The following is an 18942-nucleotide window of genomic DNA, read 5'->3' as shown; positions in this document are numbered from 1 at the left end:
GATGTGCCGTGCTTCATGGGGTCACAAAGAGTCAGACACGACTGAACAGCAACTCTCTGTCTCTGTCTCAGTCTGTGTGTATATGTGTGTGTGTGTGTGTGTGTGTGTGTGTGTGTATCCACACATATATAAAATTTATACCTCAGAAATCAGTCAATGCTATGAATCAGGGCTTGCTTTATTGTTTTGTTGATTGTCTAAACTTAAGAAAGTGATGGAGAAAAGGTTAATAATGCAGATTAAATTTTAAAGTGTGTCATGCGTGATTTGGCCCAGAAAGCCAGTTGTTAAACATTTGCTAGTACACCCCTGGATCTGACCCAAGATAAAGATTCAGGATGTTTTAGGAAGAAGCATTCCTATCAAGTATGAGGGTCATGAGATCATAGACCTGGAGCTAGGTGGGGCCTCAGAGGTCCCCCAGTACAACTCCCTCTTTTTACAGTTGAGTTAACTCGAGGCCCAGAGAGTGATTAAATTACTTTCCCGAGGTTACACATTACGTGTCAGAGCTGGGATAGGAACCCATTTCCTGTGATTCTAAAACCAGTGTCCCTTCTGCTCTACCAAGTGGGTCATATTTAGTAATTCAGGTTTGATGAAAATGTTATTACTTTGTAACTCAGGGTTCATTTATTTAAAATCTTGCTCAATAAAATTATATTTTACTCTTGAAGTTATTTTTTACTCTATTGAAGGAAGTCTGAACCTCACCTTGCAGTTATTTGCAAAAAGCTTATGTCTCTGGGATTTTTTGGACAGTGAAGTGGCAGTCCTGCAACCACTAAGGTAGCACGACAGCCTGGAGGCCTGGTGGCGTGGAGGCCTTGTGGCATGACATTTTTCATTGGGGCTGATAATGCTGGGCTGAGGCAGGTGAGGTAGGGCAGGAAAGTGATAATTTTGTTGGATCTGGGATCTCATTAAAGCAGATTTGCCTTCTGGTGCTGTATATAGCCCATTCATGCCTTCTTATCTTGAATTATTTTTATCCATGTTCTGCAAGAGTGTGCTGGTAAATGTTTAACAACTCAAGAAATATACCCATGATACGTTTTTACGTTTAATTTGCAATATTAACATTTTTTCTATCATTTTATTAAGTCTAGAAAATCAACAAATGAATAAATCAAGCTCTGATTTGTAGCGTTTACTGACTTCTGAGATGTAAATATTCACACTGAAAATTGAACAATCATCTCTCATGAGTTGTTTATAGCTGGCTCAGCACATTGATGTTCTATAAATTATAGTGTCACATAGGGAATGCAGAAAGTGTATGGGGCTGCATTCCTCTAGGTCACCTGGATAACAATGGAATAACCATCTTACCTCTTTGATAATATCTTTTACACCATCTTCTCTAGCATATAGTGTTTTCGTTGGTAATTTGCTGCCATCTTTTTATGACTGCTATAAATCTCTTCATTGCCCTTTCAGTGATCTATAATGTTAATTCTTCAGAGACTATGGTAGCCACCGCATCTCCAGAAGAATATTGGTGTTAAAAATTGAACTTTTGTTTCAGGGAGAAGCTTGGAGCCATTGAAAGAGCTGTTTAGTTTCCCAAAGAAAACCAGGTGTGTTCTTCTGTTCAATTCCAGTTTCAGCTCATTGTTTATGGGCCGTGTCATAGATGTATGGACTGAATGGTAGCCTCTAAAACTGAACTGACATGACCAATGTGTAAATATGATTAATGTGATTGTACATGTATAACCTATATCAGATTGCTTGCTGTTTTGGTAAGGGAGCAGAGGAAGAAAAAATTAGAACTTAAAATCTTACTAAAGTGAATGTAGAAAACTATCTTTACATGTAATTGGAAAAAATAAAATACTATTAAGTGAAAAAAATTAAGTAGTCTGAACAATAGGCATCTTTCATCTACTTGGTTTTTCCTGTGTGGATTGACTAAAATCTTTGAAGTGTTTTATTTATCTCATTTAGGAGACTCTGTACTGTTTTAAAGTTTGATGCAATGAGCACCATATTACTAGCAAACAGGAGCATTTAAAGGGTCTTACCATGTAAGGAGGATTCCTTTTTGATTTGGACTCTGAACAGGGAATCCTCCATGATTGAGGCAAACATCTTTGCTGCACTTATATCTTGTTTTATGGCTTGTTTGATATAAGCGATCTATGAATAAAATTATCTAGATTTGACCAAGTATGCAGAGAGAAGGTTCTACTAGAAGTGTCATAATTTTGAAGGCATGATGGATTAATTCTGAAGATGTTTTAAAGAAAGGAGGATTCCAAATTCTTTAAAATTTAAAAAAAATTTTTTCAATTAAGAAATATTTATTTACTTTTCCTCCTTCAACTGAACAAAAATAACAAAAAGAAAAATAAATCCCTCATAACAAATATGCAGAGTCAAGTGAAGCAAATTATTGATCATGTCCAAAAATGTATGCTTCATTTTGCATATTGATTTCACCTCTCTGTCAGAAGATCAGTAATGTAATTTATCTTTAATCTTCCAGAACTTTTGTATGTCATTGTATTAACTTGAATTCTTAAGTCTTCCAATATCATTTTTCTTTATAATGTTGTTATTGTGTAAATTGTTCTCTTCATTCTGCTCACATCATTCTGCATTACTTCACATAGGCACTCCCAGTTTTCTCTGAAGCTATCCATTTTGTCCTTTTTTATGGACAACACTATTCCTTTACATTCACATGTGGCACTTTGAGTCATTCTTTAATAAGATGGCACCCCTTTAGTTTCTATTTTTTTTGCTACTACCCCCCAAAAAAACCCCAACCCTGCTGTGTATGTATTTGTATATAAAGGTCCCTTTCCCATTTCTTTTATCTCTTTGGTGTGTATAGGATTTGGAGGTATATGGGATGTATTAGATGCTATATACCTAATAGTAGTATCACTAGGTCAAAGTATATGCACAGCTTTTCATTGTTGAGGACATAGTTGCAAAATGCTTTCAAGAATGGTGGGACAAATCACTGCTCCACCCAGAGTGCATTAGTGAATTAGTCTGTTTTCCTACAGACTCTCCAACATTTTCCTTTTCCTTTTTTCCCCATCTTTGCCAAGATAGCAAATTTTTTGAGGGGGCATATTCATTTTATTACTACCAAATGGAGGCAGTTGAGAAAAGAATAATACCTCCATGCCTTCTTGTCCATCTCTTCAAAATGCTTATGAGTAATCTATGCATTTATTATAGGCATCCTTGATGATGAATGATATGAGTCAGGAACAGACAGCCTTTCGCAAATGATGTGCAGTGATACCATTTCCCTTGACACCCTTTCCAGTACTGGATTTACCTTCAGTTATACATCTGGCTCAGAAGTTGTAGTGGCAGAATTTGAATACTCCTAGCTCCCTGTCCCCACTTCTACACTCTCCCTTTATCATCATCACTGAACAAAAATGTCCTCCTTTGAGGTCCACATTTTTCAAATTTATCACCTGATGCAGATCCTAGTACCAGGTATCTATGAGACCCCAGGGCATTCTTTGTCCTTTCTCAATGAGTTCAGTGCCTGGTTCATAGTCTTCCTTTTTATTTTGTCTTCTCATTCTGGGGATGTAAACTTACATGTTAACATTCCCTTAAATATCCTAACTTCCCAGTTCATCAATATACTCTACTTCCATATCTACTGATCCACTCCACCCTAGATACACACAGGGATGGTCATACTCTTCATCTTGCCATCACTGACATGCTCTATTTCCATGTTCAAAAATTCTGAAATTCTTTTATCTGATCACACTCCTCTAGCTTTCGATCTCTCCTTATATTTTAATTCTCCTAAAACTCTTCATCCTCATCATGTTCTCCAATCCCTCCATCCTTCAAGACTGCCCTGAGCCCTTATCTGGCTATACTTTGTTCCCTTCCTAATTTTCACCCTTTGGTAAACGAGTTAAATTCTATCCTGCCCTTATCCTTCATTCCCGAATCCTGTGCTTTCTTTTCCTGTTGTCAAATATGCCTTCCAGCTAGGTGTGCACAATGGGTAGAGCACTGGGCATGGAGTCAGGAAGATATGAGTTCATGTCCAGCCTCAGATGCTTACTAGCTGTGATCTTCAGCAAGTCATTTAACCCTATTTGCCTCAGTTTCCTCATCTGTAAAATGAATTGGAGAAGGAAATGTTGAACCACTCCCGTATCTTTGCCAAGAAAACTCCAAATGGGGTCATGAAGAGTCAGACATGACTGAAACAACTGAACAACAGCAAAAACCATGCCTTGCTGAACCCTGACTTTAAATTACTCCTACCATCCACCTTCTTTGCTCCTGCCCACGTGCTGCTCAATAGAACTGAAGGAAATAATAAAATTGTGCTGACTGGGTGAATTATAAATTTATGCTAGTTAATCTCAACTGAGCCATCACTACAGCAAAACAATCCTACTCCTCCCTAATTGATTCCTAATTACATTCACCTCAGCAGTTGTTCCAAACCTTTTTTTTTTCTCTTCAAGCTGCCCATACCACTCCCTCCCTCTCTCCCTCCTCCCCAAGATTCTGACTCAATATGTCAATATGTCAAAGAATTAAAGCCATTCATGGAGAATACCTACTTCTCTCCTTTTCAACTCAAAGCTCTCTTTCATTGTCCCCTACTATCTCCTTCTTTATTTCCATTTCTAATGATGAAGTGGACCTTATACTTGGCAAGACCAACCCCTCTACCTTGAGCCTTGATCCCATTCCCTCCTGTCTTTTCCACCAGATTGCTTCTGCCGTCATCCCCACACTCTCTAATTTTGAAGCTGTTACTATTTATTGGATCCTTTTCTACTGTCTACACACATACCTCCCCCATCCTTAAAAAAAACAAACAAACAGAACCTTCAAGTAAATACTTACTATGTCAACTAGCTATCATCCTATATCTCTCTTGGCCTTCTCAGCTAAACTCCTTAAGAAAGCTACCTATAACTGATGCCTTTACTTGCTTACCTTTCACTCTCTTTTAAATCTTACTCAATCTGGTTTTTGACTTCATCATTCAACTGAAATTTCTCTTTCCAGTTACCAATTATCTGTAAATGCCAGATATAATGGAGTCTTTTTGATCATCATTGTTCCTGACTTTTGAAAACTAGCCTTTGTACACTGTCCCCTACATGTACTCTGTGTTACTACCTCCCTACCTTTGTTCACTCTGTCCCTTATGCCTAGGATGTTTTCCATTTCCCTTCTCTTGTTTATGACCAAACTCAAATGCTGTCTGCTCCATGAAAATTTTCTTCATCCCTTTAGTGCAGAGGTTCCCAAACTTATTTGGCCTACTGCTCTCTTTTAATAAAAATAACTCAGAGTCCTCTAGAAATCTACTTCCTTTAACCCTTTAATATTTTTTTTAAAATTTGCATCATTTCAAAAAAGTATAAAATATATTTCTTTAAAATGACACATCTTAAATTTAATAATTTATTGTAAATTTATGTTTTTTTCCCTGAATTGAAACTTTGATGGTGCAATATTGCATCATGCAACTGTATGGTATTGTATTGTAAACAAGTCATTATTTGCATGTATTCCTGCTGATGGATGCTGGACTTTTTGACAATGCACAACACTCTTCTCTGCCAACACTTGCTTGTTAAGACCTGTCAGTAGACTTGACCACTGATTGGTTATAACTTGCATTTTGTGTGTTTATTTGGAAAATAATGTAATTGCTGCAACATTAACTCTGTTGCACAATAGTTGAAACATGTACAAATGGTTTTTCAAAATTTTCTTCTCTTTTCTTCTTTCCTTGTGCTTCTATCACCCACTTATTTTTTCAATGCCCCTCAATTGTACCCAAAGCTATTATTGTCCCCTTGGATCATTCCAGTGTCCCTCAGGGGGTGGTATCACACACTTTGGAAACCTATGCTACCCAAGGCTACTATTGTCCCCTTGGATCATTCCGCGCCCCTCAGGGGTGGTATTGTGCACTTTGGAAACCTATGCTAGTGGTTCATGATCTTCTCAGCCACATAGTTCACCTTGCACTTTGTGCCTCTCATGCTGTTATAATGTATTCTTTTGTCTCATAATTATTTGTGTATGTGCTATTTCCCCCTACTAAATTATAAGTTCTAAGAAGGCAGACATTGTGTCTCATCTGAGCTGTGCATCTCCTGTCACATGTTTTGTACATGGTAGACATTTGCTGAATTGCTAAAAATATCTAATTACAGCTTATTCCACTAAGTTGTACTATACATTAAGCTGACTTCCCTAAAGCAATGTATTGCCTCTCAGTGCTTAGTTTGGTTTCTGCACTATTTCTTAACAGGTGGAGCATTGGCACTTTGGTGCATAGTGAAGTTGCCTGTGAAATGTCCTGATATCCATGGCTTCCTTGCTCCCTTTTGCCATTTTTGGCCGGGTGGATGGAGGGTGAGGTTAATCATGACTGTGAGAAGAAGGGTAGAGTGGTGGCTGGTAAGGGTTGTGGTTTTTGTCAGAACATATCCACAGTTGTTGCCATCTCTCCTGTCCTCTCTTCTCCTGTCCTCTCCTCTTCAGTCCTCTTTTCTCTTCTCCTCTGCTTTCCTTTTCTCTCCTCTGTACATATATGCCTGTCTGTCTATCTATCTATTTACCTAGTGTATATGTGCGTGTGTGTGTGTGTGTGTGTGTGTGTGTGTGAGAGACAGAGAGACAGAGACAGACAGAGACAGAGAAACTGAGAGGGACAGAGACAGAGAAACAGAGAGAGGGAGAGACAGAGACAGAGGCAGAGGCAGAGGCAGAGGCAGAGACAGAGTTGGAGGAGATAGTGAGAAGCTGAATAGGTCTACTTTGTCCTTTGCTGCTTCTCCCCCACCCTTTACATATGTTAGAGATTTCTTTTCTTTTGCCACTTGTATGTTTTAGACTTAAAAAAAAAAAAGGTGGTTGCATTCAATGATTTGCTTTACCACATGGGACAGGTGGGGAGTGCTCCATTTTCTCCACCCTTATAGCCTAATCCTAGGTGACAATCCTCACAAAGAAGGCAGGATCCGAGTCATTTGGTCTAAGGGGCATGAAGAGGGTGAAACTTTCCAGTGGGCTTTCCATCTCTTTCCAGAACATCTGTTGCCTGGGTTGGAACCCTTGAGATGGGGGGTGGCTCATTGCATACCGCAGTGCCACCACAAACATAGGAGGTCTTGGATGGGGCTGAACTGAAGGCTGAAACCAAAGAAGCCCCAAACCTGTTGTGAAAGCAGCTGCATAAGCCATAAATTGAGTGTGCAAGCAAACCTCACGGCTGTCTAACAGGGAGGGAGGGAGTCAGATCAGCCTTGGACCAGGATAGATTTCTTTATTGTTTTTATGTAAGTGCCCCTCTGAGATCTGCCAGATTCCATCTCGTTTCTCAAAGTCAAAAAGCCACTGGCAGGATTTATTCTGATTTTCGTTTGGGTATTATTGGATGGAAGACAGAATAGTGCTACTGTCTAGGATTGTGTCAGACTCCCACTGGGCTGACTCAGGTTTCCATTTGGTGATTTGAATAAGCTCTCATTTGCTACACCTCAGTCATTACAAGGCTGTCTTTCTTCACATCACTGCAAGTCCCTCACTTATCTGTTCATCTTTACAATATCCCCATTCAACTGTGGAGGCCGTGAGCAGCAGGGATCTCTCTTTATAGTACTGAAAGTTAGACACTGAAAGGGATGGAAGTTTCTTTAGATTACTGCCAAAGTCTCTTTCTAACTCAAATTTGTGGCCTGTAAAATGAGGTAATTGGACTAGATGACCCTTAAAGTGTTTTCTACCTTTAAATCTATGATCTTATGATGAACCAATCACATGAGAAGATGGGTCACATCCCACCCTCCTCATGGTAGCCAATATTGTTTACTTTATCTTTATCTTATCCATTTAAAATGTTTATTTTTGTGTTTTATAATATATATATACATATATATAATATTTGAGTATAGTAGTGTAACTATATAATTTATAAATGGTTCAGCCATTTCAGGTGGGGACAGAAACCCCATTGACATATTCTGGAATATTCCCTCAAGCTCAGAGACTATTTTTTTTGGAAGGGAAGTTGTGATGACATTTATTTAATGAATATTTGCTTCCCTACTATATCTTTTTTAAAAATATATTTAAAATTTTTTTGATGTTTATTTATTTATTTTTAGTTTTCAACATTCACTTCCATAAGATTTTGAGTTCCAATTTTCTCCCCATCTTGCCTTTCCCACCACCCCAAGTTGGCATGCATTCTGAATACCTTTTGCATTCTGAATACCCTTTCCCCTAATCTGCCCTCCTTTCTATTTCTCCCCCCTTTCTTTTATCCCTTTCCCCTTTGATTTGCCTGTAGGGAAGGATAGATTTCTATACCCCATTTCCTGTATATCTTATTTCCCAGTTGCATGTGAAAACAATTTTTTTTAACTTTTGTTTTTAAAACTTTGGGTTCCAAATTTTCTCCCTTCCTCCCTCCTCACTCACCCTCATTGAGAAGGCAAGCAACGTGATACAGGTTATACATGTGTAGTCATGCAAAACACTTCCATAGTAGTCATGTTGTGAAAAAAGTATATTTTGCTTAATCCTATCCCACCCCCCCATTTATTCTATTCTCTTTTTGCCCCTGTCCCTCCTTAGAAGTGTTTGCCTCTGATTACCCCCTCCCCAATCTGCCCTCCCCTGTACCATACCTCTGTTCTCTTGTTCTCTTCCCCCCCTATTTTCCTGTAGGGTAAGATAGATTTCCATACCCAATTGAGTGTGTATGTTATTCCCTCCTTAAGCCAAATCTGATGAGAATGAGATTCACTCATTCCCTGTCACCTTCCCCTATTTCCCCTCCACTGTAAAAGGCTTTTCTTGTCTGTTTTATGTGAGATAATTTACCCCATTCTACCTCTCCCTTTCTAGTATAATCCTCTCTCACCCCTTAATTTTGTTCTCCAGATATAACACCTTCATCTTCAACTCACCCTGTGCCCTCTATTTATCTATCTATCTATCTATCTGTCTATCTATCTATCTATCTATCTATCTATCTATCTATCTATGTATATACTTACATATAATTTTTTCCCTCCAACTACCCTAATACTGACAAAGGTCTCATGACTTACAAATATCATCTTTCCATGAAGGATTGTAAACAGTTCAACCTTAATAAGTCCTTATGATTTCTCTTTCCTATTTACGTCTTCATGTTTCTCTTGAGTCTTATATTTGAAAGTCACATTTTCTATTCAGCTCTGGTCTTTTCATCAAGAATGCTTGAAAGTCCTCTATTTCATTGAATATCCATTCCCCCCCCCCCCGAAGGATTATACTCAGTTTTGCTGGGTAAGTGAATCTTGATTGTAATCTCCTTTGCCCTCTGGAACATTATATTTGAAGCCCTCCAGTCTCTTAATGTAGAAGCTGTTAAATCTTGTGTTATCCTGAATATGTTTCCACAATACTTGAATTGTTTCTTTCGGGCTACTTGCAATATTTTCTCCTTGACCTGGAAACTCTGGAATTTGGCTACAATATTCCTAGGAGTTTTCCTTTGGGAATCTCTTTCAGGAGGTGATTGGTGGATTGTTTCCATTTCTATTTTGCCCTCTGGTTCTAAAATATCAGGGCAGTTTTCCTTGATAATTTCTTGCAAAATGATGTCTAGGCTCTTTTTTTGATCATGATTTTCAGATAGTCCAATAATTTTTAAATTCTCTCTCCTAGATCTATTTTCCAGGTCAGTTGTTTTTCCAATGAGATATTTCACATTCTTTTCTATTTTTTCATTCTTTTGGTTTTGTTTTACAATGTCTTGATTTTTCATAAAGTCACTAGATTCCAATTGCTCCATTTTAATTTTTAAGGAAGTATTTTCTTCAGTGAGCTTTTGGACTTCCTTTTCCATTTGGCCAATTCTGCTTTTGAAAGAATTCTTCTCCTCATTGGCTTTTAGGACCTCTTTTGCCATTTGGGTTAGGCTATTTTTTAAGGTGTTATTTTCTTCAGTATTTTTTTGGGTTTCCTTTAGCAAGCTGTTGACTTGTTTTCTGTGATTTTCTTGCATCACTCCCATTTCTCTCCCCAGTTTTTCCTCTACTTCTCTTACTTGCTTCTCAAAATCCTTTCTGAGCTCTTCCATGGCCTGGGACCAATTCATATATTTTCTTGGAGGCTTTGGATGTAGGAGCTTTGACTTTGTGGTCTTCTTCTGGTTGTATGCTTTGATCTTCTTTGTGACCAAAGAAAGATTCTATGGTCTGACTTTTTTTATTCAGTTTGCTCATGATCCTAGCCAATTACTTGAGTTATAAACTCTTTGTTAAGGTAGGGGTCTGCTTACAATGTGGAGAATGTACCATCCTAAGCTTCAGGGGTTTTGTGCAGCTGTTTTCAGAGATACTTCTAGGGACTTGTAAATTTTCAGTTCTTCCAAGGTGATATGATAAGAGGCGAGGTGTTTACTCCTTTCCTGGCCTACGTTCTGGTCTATGAGTCAGCACAAGCACTCTTTTCTGCCTTGGAACTGTGAGGAGGGTTTCCTCTCCACAGCCACTACAAGCTCCACCACGCCAGCACTGCTCCTCACCTCAAGACCGTCACCCAGGACTGTGATCCAGATCCAAGCATGAGCAAAGCAAGAGAATCTTGCACCAGCAAAGAGATCCCTGCAATCCCCCTCTGATCAGCCACGTGATTCCCCCTCAGTCTTTGGGCTGGAAACTCTGGAAGCAGCCATTGTCCGGGGTCCACATGCAATGGGACTAGGGCTGGTACTGATCTCCTCTCTCACTATAGACACAGACTTTTCCTACTGATCTTCCAAGTTGTCTTTGGTGTTTATGGGTTGAGAAGTCTGGAAACCACCTTAGCTGCCTGTGATTCAGCCCTCTGAGGCCTACTCCAGGTTCACTAAGCCTGTTTTGCCTACACTCCCATGCCGAACTGCATTCCTCTCCCTGCCCAGCGTGATAGACTTTTCTGATCAACCATCCAGGTTGACTTGGCCTGGAAATTTGTTTCACTCTGTCTTTTTGTGGGTTCTGCTGCTTTAGAATTTGTTTAGAGCCATTTTTACAGGTATTTGGAGGGGTTTGGGGGACAGCTCAAGCAAATCACTGCTTTTACTCTGCCATCTTGGCTCTGCCCCTCAGAGACTATTTTCTAAAAGGTATAGAAGCAACATGCTGTTGAAAGTTATGGTGACTTAGTATCTTGTTGTCCCCTACCCTACTTATCAACAAATGTTGGGGAAGGCTTTGTAGGGGAAGGAGACACTAAGTTTGGAGCTTTTTGTATTACTTGCCCTTTTTATTACTTGCCTATCTATGAACTGTCATGCTCTTGCTACTTTGGGGAGGAACTGAGATGCAATGGCCCAACCTCTTTTGCTGGGGTGGACCTATCTGAATTGTCTTAAAGTTGCCTATAAAAGCTGTCCCCACCTTGAAGCCAATGCTGATCTTCAGTGATAAGCCCTCTTGTTGATACCTTGACTTATAATGAAATCCTTTTAATTCTCTTTATCCCAAGTTTTTCTCATTAATCGGGGTGAAAGCCTAAATGAAGAATTTTCCTTTCATCAATATTTTACATGCAAAGATGAAGCCTGTCACTTACCATCACAAAGGCATATATTTTGACTTGAGTCCTGAATAGTAGTAATTGATTTCCACTGGTTCATCTTAATGGGATCACAGAATTTTGGAGTCATGAGTAAGCTCAAAGGCCTTCCAATTCAATGTGTACCTGAAAAAATATTCACACTGCAACGCATTCAAAAATTGGTCATCTAATCTTTGAAGATCTCCAGTAAGGTGGAGAATATTTGTTTCTTCTTTGTGACCAGGGGTAGCTATTTTTTAAAGTCACTTATCATTTTGAAATGTATTATGAAACATAGTATAAAGTGTTAGTCTAAGTCAGATTTCTCCCAGATTGCTTTCAAATTTTCCTGGCATTTTAAAAAAATATGAAATTCTTTCTAAAGTATTTTCTGGTTTATTGAATACTGGGTTACTGAATTTCATTGTTTCTGGTACTCCCTTGTCTAGTTGGTTCCATTAATTTACATCCTTATTTTATAATTAATAGCAGATGGTTTTAATAACTTGATTTATACTATAATTTAAAGTCTGGAAGAACTTCATTTTTATCACTTTTCATAATTTACATTGATATTCTAGATCCTTTATTTTTCAAAAAGATTTAAAATTTTTTTATCAAGTTCTATAAAATATGATAATTTGATTGGTACAGCATTAAAAATGTAAATCACTTTGCTAATATTGTCATTTTTATTATATTGTCATAGCCCAGCCATGAGCACTGAATATTTCTCCTATTTAAGTTCTTTATTTCTTTAAGGAACATTTTGTAATTGATTCTATACAAGTGTTTGTGGGCTTTGGTAAATTAATTCCCAAATATTTTATGCATTTTGTAGTCATTTTAAATGGAATTTCATTTTGTATTATTGCCTCATAAATTGTGTAATTATTATATAGAAATGCTGTTGACTTCTGAGGGCTTATTTTATACCCTGCAACTTTGCTGAAGCTATTAATTGTCTCATTTAGTATCTTCTCTGATTAAGATGTTCTAAATAAGCCATCATGACATCAGCAAATAGGGATAGTTTTATCTCTTCTTTACCTATCTTTATGCTTTTAATTTCTTCCTCTTGTCTTATTGCTAGCATTTTCAGAACTACATCAAATAACAGTGGGGAGAGTGGACATCCTTGCTTTATTTCTGTATTTATTGGGAAGCTTCCAATGTCTTCCCATTGCATATGATGTTTCCTTTTGGTTTTAGATAGATACTTTCATGATATTAAAAAAAATCCCTCTATGTCTGTACTTTGGAGGGTTTTTTAAAGCACAAATGGATATTGTAGTTGGTCAAAAGCCTTTTCTTAATCTATTGAGATGATCACATGATTTTGGATGGTTTTATTTTTTAACATAATTCATTGTCTTGATTGTTTTCCTAATATTAAACCATGCTTGCATCTCTGGTATAAATCCAATTTGGTTATGATAATTAATTTCCTAGATGAATTTCTGTAGTCTGACATTTTACTGAAAATTTTTGAATTATATTCATTAATAATATTGATCTATAGTTCTCTTCCTATGCTTTAGCCTTTATTGGCACAAGTATTAGGAATATATTTGTCTTATAAAAGAAACCTAGTAGAATGCTTTCTTTCTCAATTTTTGAGAAAAATTTGTGTATGTTGATGTTAATTGTCCTTTAAAAATTGAATAGATTCTTTTATGAATCCATGAGGACCTGCAATTTTTTTCTTGGGTAATTCATTTACATCCAGTTTTATTTCCTTTTCTGAGATTAAATTATTTAAGATGTCTTTTTGATTTTGTTAGTTTGGGCATTTTATATTTTTGCTCTATTTCCTTTATACAGGAAGAGTAGAATTTTTATTTTAGGTCACACAAAGATGCCATCTTTAGTGGATGCAGTTAGCTACCTTTCTTCTGACTTTGAATTGGGTCCTCCTGACCAAATTGATTTTCCTTTCTAGTCTTTTGTGTTGTTTTCTGTCAAAATAAGGAAACTGAACTAGATAATCTCTAGGGTCTCTATGGTTTCCATGTTTCCTGGCCTCATCCCATCTTTAGAAACTTCACCCTAGAACTAGAACTAGAGGGTAAAAGATATTTTCCTGCTATAGGTGAAAGAAGCATTAAGTCTCCAAATCTATTTGCTCCCAAACCATGGACTGGTTACTTAACTTCACAGAAACAGAGCATCAGTTTCTCATCTGTGAATTGGGGATGAGAGCAGCAACTACTTTATAGGGTTGTCACAAGGATCAAATGAGATGTGTGTAACATGCTTCACCAGTCTTAAAGTACTATATAAATGTAAGCTATTTTACATAGAGTTATTATTTCCTCAGTTTGACCCTGCGTTTCAGGGATGACTAGCCATGATAGTCAAACTGCATATCTTGAGATCTCTTGTCCTCATAACTTTTAAGTCTGAACTTTTACCTCTTCCTCCAGCCTTTAGCTAGTCCTCCCCGCTCAAATTCACCTTTCCCTGCCCTGCCCAATACAGTTGGTTACTCTTAGCTTGAGACTTTCTTTTGCTTCTTTTCCACCCCACCGCCCTTTAATGACCTTTAATACAAGCAACTGCGTAGACCCATGGGACAAATAAGGAGTTATAAGGCATTAACTAATGTGAAACTATGTCTTTTCTTTTTTTTTTGCCAGGGGCCCTGAAAGGCTTTCATGGTCTCTCTTCATGGTACCACCTGCCTTATGGTGCATCACTGGGCTCCTTTGGACAGAAAACTACCTGGTTATTAAGTCAGATCTCCCTTTTAGTCCCGAACTGGTGATTTTGTGCTTTGGGAGATAAATCCTAACAGCCAGCTGCCTGGGTTTAAGAGGGAGAGGGAGCAGGTGGGGGAGGCAGGAGAGGATCCCCTGATCCCCCCCTCCTCATTCTTTTCCCCTTCCTCAGCAGAGGCTGCCAATCAGGAAGAATACCACAGGGGAATTTTTTCCACTGAGAACAACTGTCCCTGGGGCACAAAGCCCAGTATCACGTTTCAGGGTTCTTCCATTGCCCTTGAAAAGAAGGGCTGTTGGCTGCTGAGTGTGTAGCTCAAAGAACATTTAAATATGTGTGTGTATGTGTGTATGTGTAATATATGCACATATATATTTTAAAATAAATATTTTTAAGAACAATTCATCTATCCCCTGGGTCATTCTTGCCTCTTGTGTGGCATTTCTAGAAAAAATTGCCCCAGATTTGAGGTACTTTTTGTGTTAACATTCAATAAAAACCGTATTTCACAAGCTTTTATTAATGGGTTTACTTTTATCAGCCATCTAGAGGACAAATTGTGCAAACAAAAGACATTTAATAAAATAGCACAATAAAATAGAGAAGATTCCCACAGTGCATACATTGAGTACTCTCTCTTACACATTATAACAATTCCAATAGGGAGGGCATCTGTGAAGAGATTTGTACGGTCAGGGCACACACATGGAAGACGCATACATAAAGAACATGTATGTCCAGGGACTATGCATTAAGGGAACACAAACATGAGATTCATGTAGTCATGAATCCTTGAAGGCTAGTCCTTGAAAAGGACTATACTAGAAACACATTTGGCTAGCACACACATGGACAGAAATTCTGCAGAGTTGCTTGCATCCTCTGGTAATACTGCTTTCTGCTAGCATTGTTTCACTGAACTTCTCTCTGATCCCAGCCTCTGGGCTTCATCTCTTCAGGGCTATGTTCTGGCCATCTCGGCTCCTAGATAGATTCTTTCTAATAAAAGAAATCTGACAGCTTTTGAGCCATCATACCCAGCTAAGTAGAAAAAACAAACAAACAGACAAACAAAACAAAACTCCCAGGTAGAATGTCCTAAGGATGAAATTCAGTCTTTTATTTTTACTCATTATATTTGTACCTGAAATGCAGTCTGTTGTCTCAGAAAACTATATGACTGGGGATCAGAAATTCCTTGTAATTCCAATTAAAGCCCTTATGTGAGTACTGTGCCTCCTAAACCTGTTACAGGGGGCTCGGCCAAAAAAATCTCACAAGAGTATATGGAAGATGGGCTACAACTTTACTTTACTTCTGAGATCCTCTCTGGCTTGTCATACAAATAAATCCAAGCCAGCACAAAAGATAAGAAAGATGTAAAGGTTATTCCCTCAACCTTTCTGGTCTAAATTTTTGTCTTTATTATGAATCTTTGTCAATAGCAAATTATTTCTACTATTTCTACTATTACCATCACTACCACTATTACTACCACTCCTCCTCCTCCTCCTCCTTGATTTTGTTCCTTATCCTGATCAGAAAAAAAATTGTGTTTTCCTTATACCATCTTTCTCTGTGTGGGAATGAATTATCATAAATTGAAGGTTATGGTGATGGGAAGGGAATTGTTCTTATGATCTACATGACCACAGATAGGACAGGGCTATCTAGGGGCAATCTTCAACTGATTTTCCAGGCATTTGTATGTGTGCTCTGAAGGCCACCTGCTTCTTTCTTTGAAATTTCACACAAATCTATACTGGGCATAGGGGTGTGTAGCTAGAACTTCTAGGGTTTGGACCATAGAGTGGAACTGAAAAGAGATGGGAATGTCCTGGAAATTAACTTAGGTTCAAATCCTCTAGAACTCAATGGGAATTTCGAGGTGCCCTAGTTTAATACAGGCAGTGTTTGCTTTCTGTAAGTGGACCATTCTGCAGACAAATTACAGTAAAGCAATTTTTATGTAATGCAAATTTACCCCTCTTCATCCACTTCACTTAGTCTATGTAACAAAGGCATAGACAAAATAATACCTTTATGCAAGTCATAGAGTACACTAAAATGCAGACACATTAAATACTGTACCATGATAATAAACAGAAGTATGAAATGAAAGGTAAAGTTAATGATAAAGTATGCATAATACGGTATAGTAAAGCTAACAGATGTTAGCCCCTTCCCTACCCATTGCACCTAGCCTCTATTCATGGGTGGTTGACTGTACAACTTTTTTTTTATGAAGTTATCAAGAGTTGTTTGGACAGAGGCTCTCTTTTTTAAATAGTATATCTGATGATAGCAAACAATATTATCCTTCAGAATTCTTTATTTTCGTAAAGTCGAATTTGTGTAATGTGAATTTATGTAGAGAGCTGCCTGTACTCGTATTTTGCTTTATATTTATTTTTGACACTTTTATTTTTTTGGTTTGTGGTTGGGCAGTGGGGTTAAATGTCTTGCCCAGGGTCACACAGCTAGTAAGTGTTATGTGTCTGAGGTCAGATTTGAACTCAGGTCCTCCTGAATCCAGGGTCGGTGCTCTATCCACTGCACCACCTAATGGACACTTTTAAAAAGGGATCCTCATTTTATAGATCATAGATTGGAGATTTAGAACTGTAGGGAAATTTAGAAGTCTTTTAATTCAACCCCTTTAGGGGAAGAAAGCTGAGGATCAGATAAAGTGGATGGCATACCCAAGATCACACCAGTTAGAAGAGCTAATATTCAAAATAACAATTTCAAAATTAGTGCTCTTTCCACTATATCAGTTTATTTCATAATTAAGTATAGAATTGATTTCACCCAAAGGATCACAAGATCATAGAATTAGATTTGGAAGAGATTGTGAAGGCCTTCTGTTTCAGTCCCTATCTTTTAAAAATGAGGAAACTGAGGCCCAGGGGGGTTAGTGACATGTCCAAGATCATGCAGATAATTAGTAGCAGAGCTGGGACTTGAACCCAGGTCCTTTGATTCTAAAACTAGCATGTTTTCTGCTATACAATGCTGCCTCCAGGATGAGCTTTTATTTCTTCAGGGCTGCTGCTGGCCTGAGACTCATATGTATCCTTCCAGTCTCTGAAGCCCTTGCTGTGAATGTACCATCACACAGGCAAAGTGTTTGGGATTTCCCTTCCCCCTTTCCACATTTGCTCTTCAAGCTTCATGTTAGGATTTAGAGCTGGTGGGGACCTTAATGATGATCTACTTGAGACCAGTTCAGAAAGGTTGGATGACTTGCCTGAGGTTGTATAAGCAGCCCTTTTGTGACCCACTCTCCGCAAATGTTGCCTTTAATATTGAATTTGATTCCATGGGAGGTAGATACTGGTAGGGGAGGGCCAGTTATATACCCAATAAAAGATCCAGTAGTATCTTCATGGTGCCACAGAAGATACTCTCCCTCTTCACTCCAGATAGCTCTCAAAATATCTCTAGTGGATGAGGTTTTGTTTTCTTTATTCTGCTTTAGATTAATAATCATTGTTTTTGCTATTTCTGTTTATCACCTAAGCTAGCTAAGGAGTACCACAGTAGAGCATCACCATTGGGTTTATGATTCCATTACCATTTTTGGATAACCTACGTGGACCTTCATGACCTACATGGGCAACACACACACACACCCACACACACACACACACACACACACACACACACACACCCACCCCCTACTCTCTGAACTCTCCACCTCTTTCTTTTTTTCCCCTTTATTTTTAAGGATTCTCCATGAACAGTCTTCTCATTGCTCCTTGTTCCAAAGCCTTCATTGGCTGATGGATATTGGATAGTGTCTCCACGGCAATGCCAGGCTATATCTTAAACTCTTCCAAAATTCAGACCTCCAGATCTTAAGACACATCACCCTTTGAAAACATTTTTTAGGCTTATTTACATATGAAGAGCAAATCTGAATATTGAGTACTGTAATTGTAATATGGGGAAGCATGGTCCCCCCCATCCACCTCCTCTAAATACCTCCTGGCTCAATGAGTTTAGTCAAGTTGCAAGAGAAAAACAAAATACTTCTAAAGGCCCTTTTAAATAGCCTCTTTTCCAGATTGCTTTCTTGGGCTGTCAAGGACTTAATGAAGCCAGAATTATAAGCTCAATATCCTGAGGCCATACTCCCAAGGGGAGCTTGGATTAAACATGTTGGTGTGATTGTCGGGAAGATGGTGGCAGGAGGCTGCCTGTGACTGCTGCCAGGGCTGCATTACTTAAGCCATGGCACACAGGACTTTGAACATTTACAACAGCAACGAGAAAAAGTGGGCAGCCGTGGGCTAATGTGAAATCTGGTCCCTGAAGCTGTTGCTTCTTGTCCTTTTCGTTGTATGTTGAAGAACAGAAAACTTCAAAGTCTTTCTCTCCACGTCCTTGCCTTGGCTTCTTTCCCTCTTTGAAGTTCGGCACCAGTTGCTCTCCATAAATAAGGCATGCTTCATGCCTCCTTGGAACCCAGATAAAAGGTACTGCTTCAACTGCAAGAAAGTTGAAAGTAGAGAACAAAGTTAAGGAAATATTTGAGTTCCACATTTCTTCTCCTCTCCAACCTCCTCTTGAGATCCTATGGAAAAAAAAAATATGGGAAAGTCCCAGAGAGAATAATCAAAGTCCTGTCACATTTGGCTGACT

The sequence above is a fragment of the Vombatus ursinus genome, unplaced genomic scaffold, assembly GCF_900497805.2.
Source record: "Vombatus ursinus unplaced genomic scaffold, bare-nosed wombat genome assembly UNPS02004698.1, whole genome shotgun sequence".
Taxonomy (NCBI): Eukaryota; Metazoa; Chordata; class Mammalia; order Diprotodontia; family Vombatidae; genus Vombatus; species Vombatus ursinus.
The sequence above is the reverse complement of the archived record's forward strand: the minus strand, read 5'-3'. Positions refer to the sequence as shown.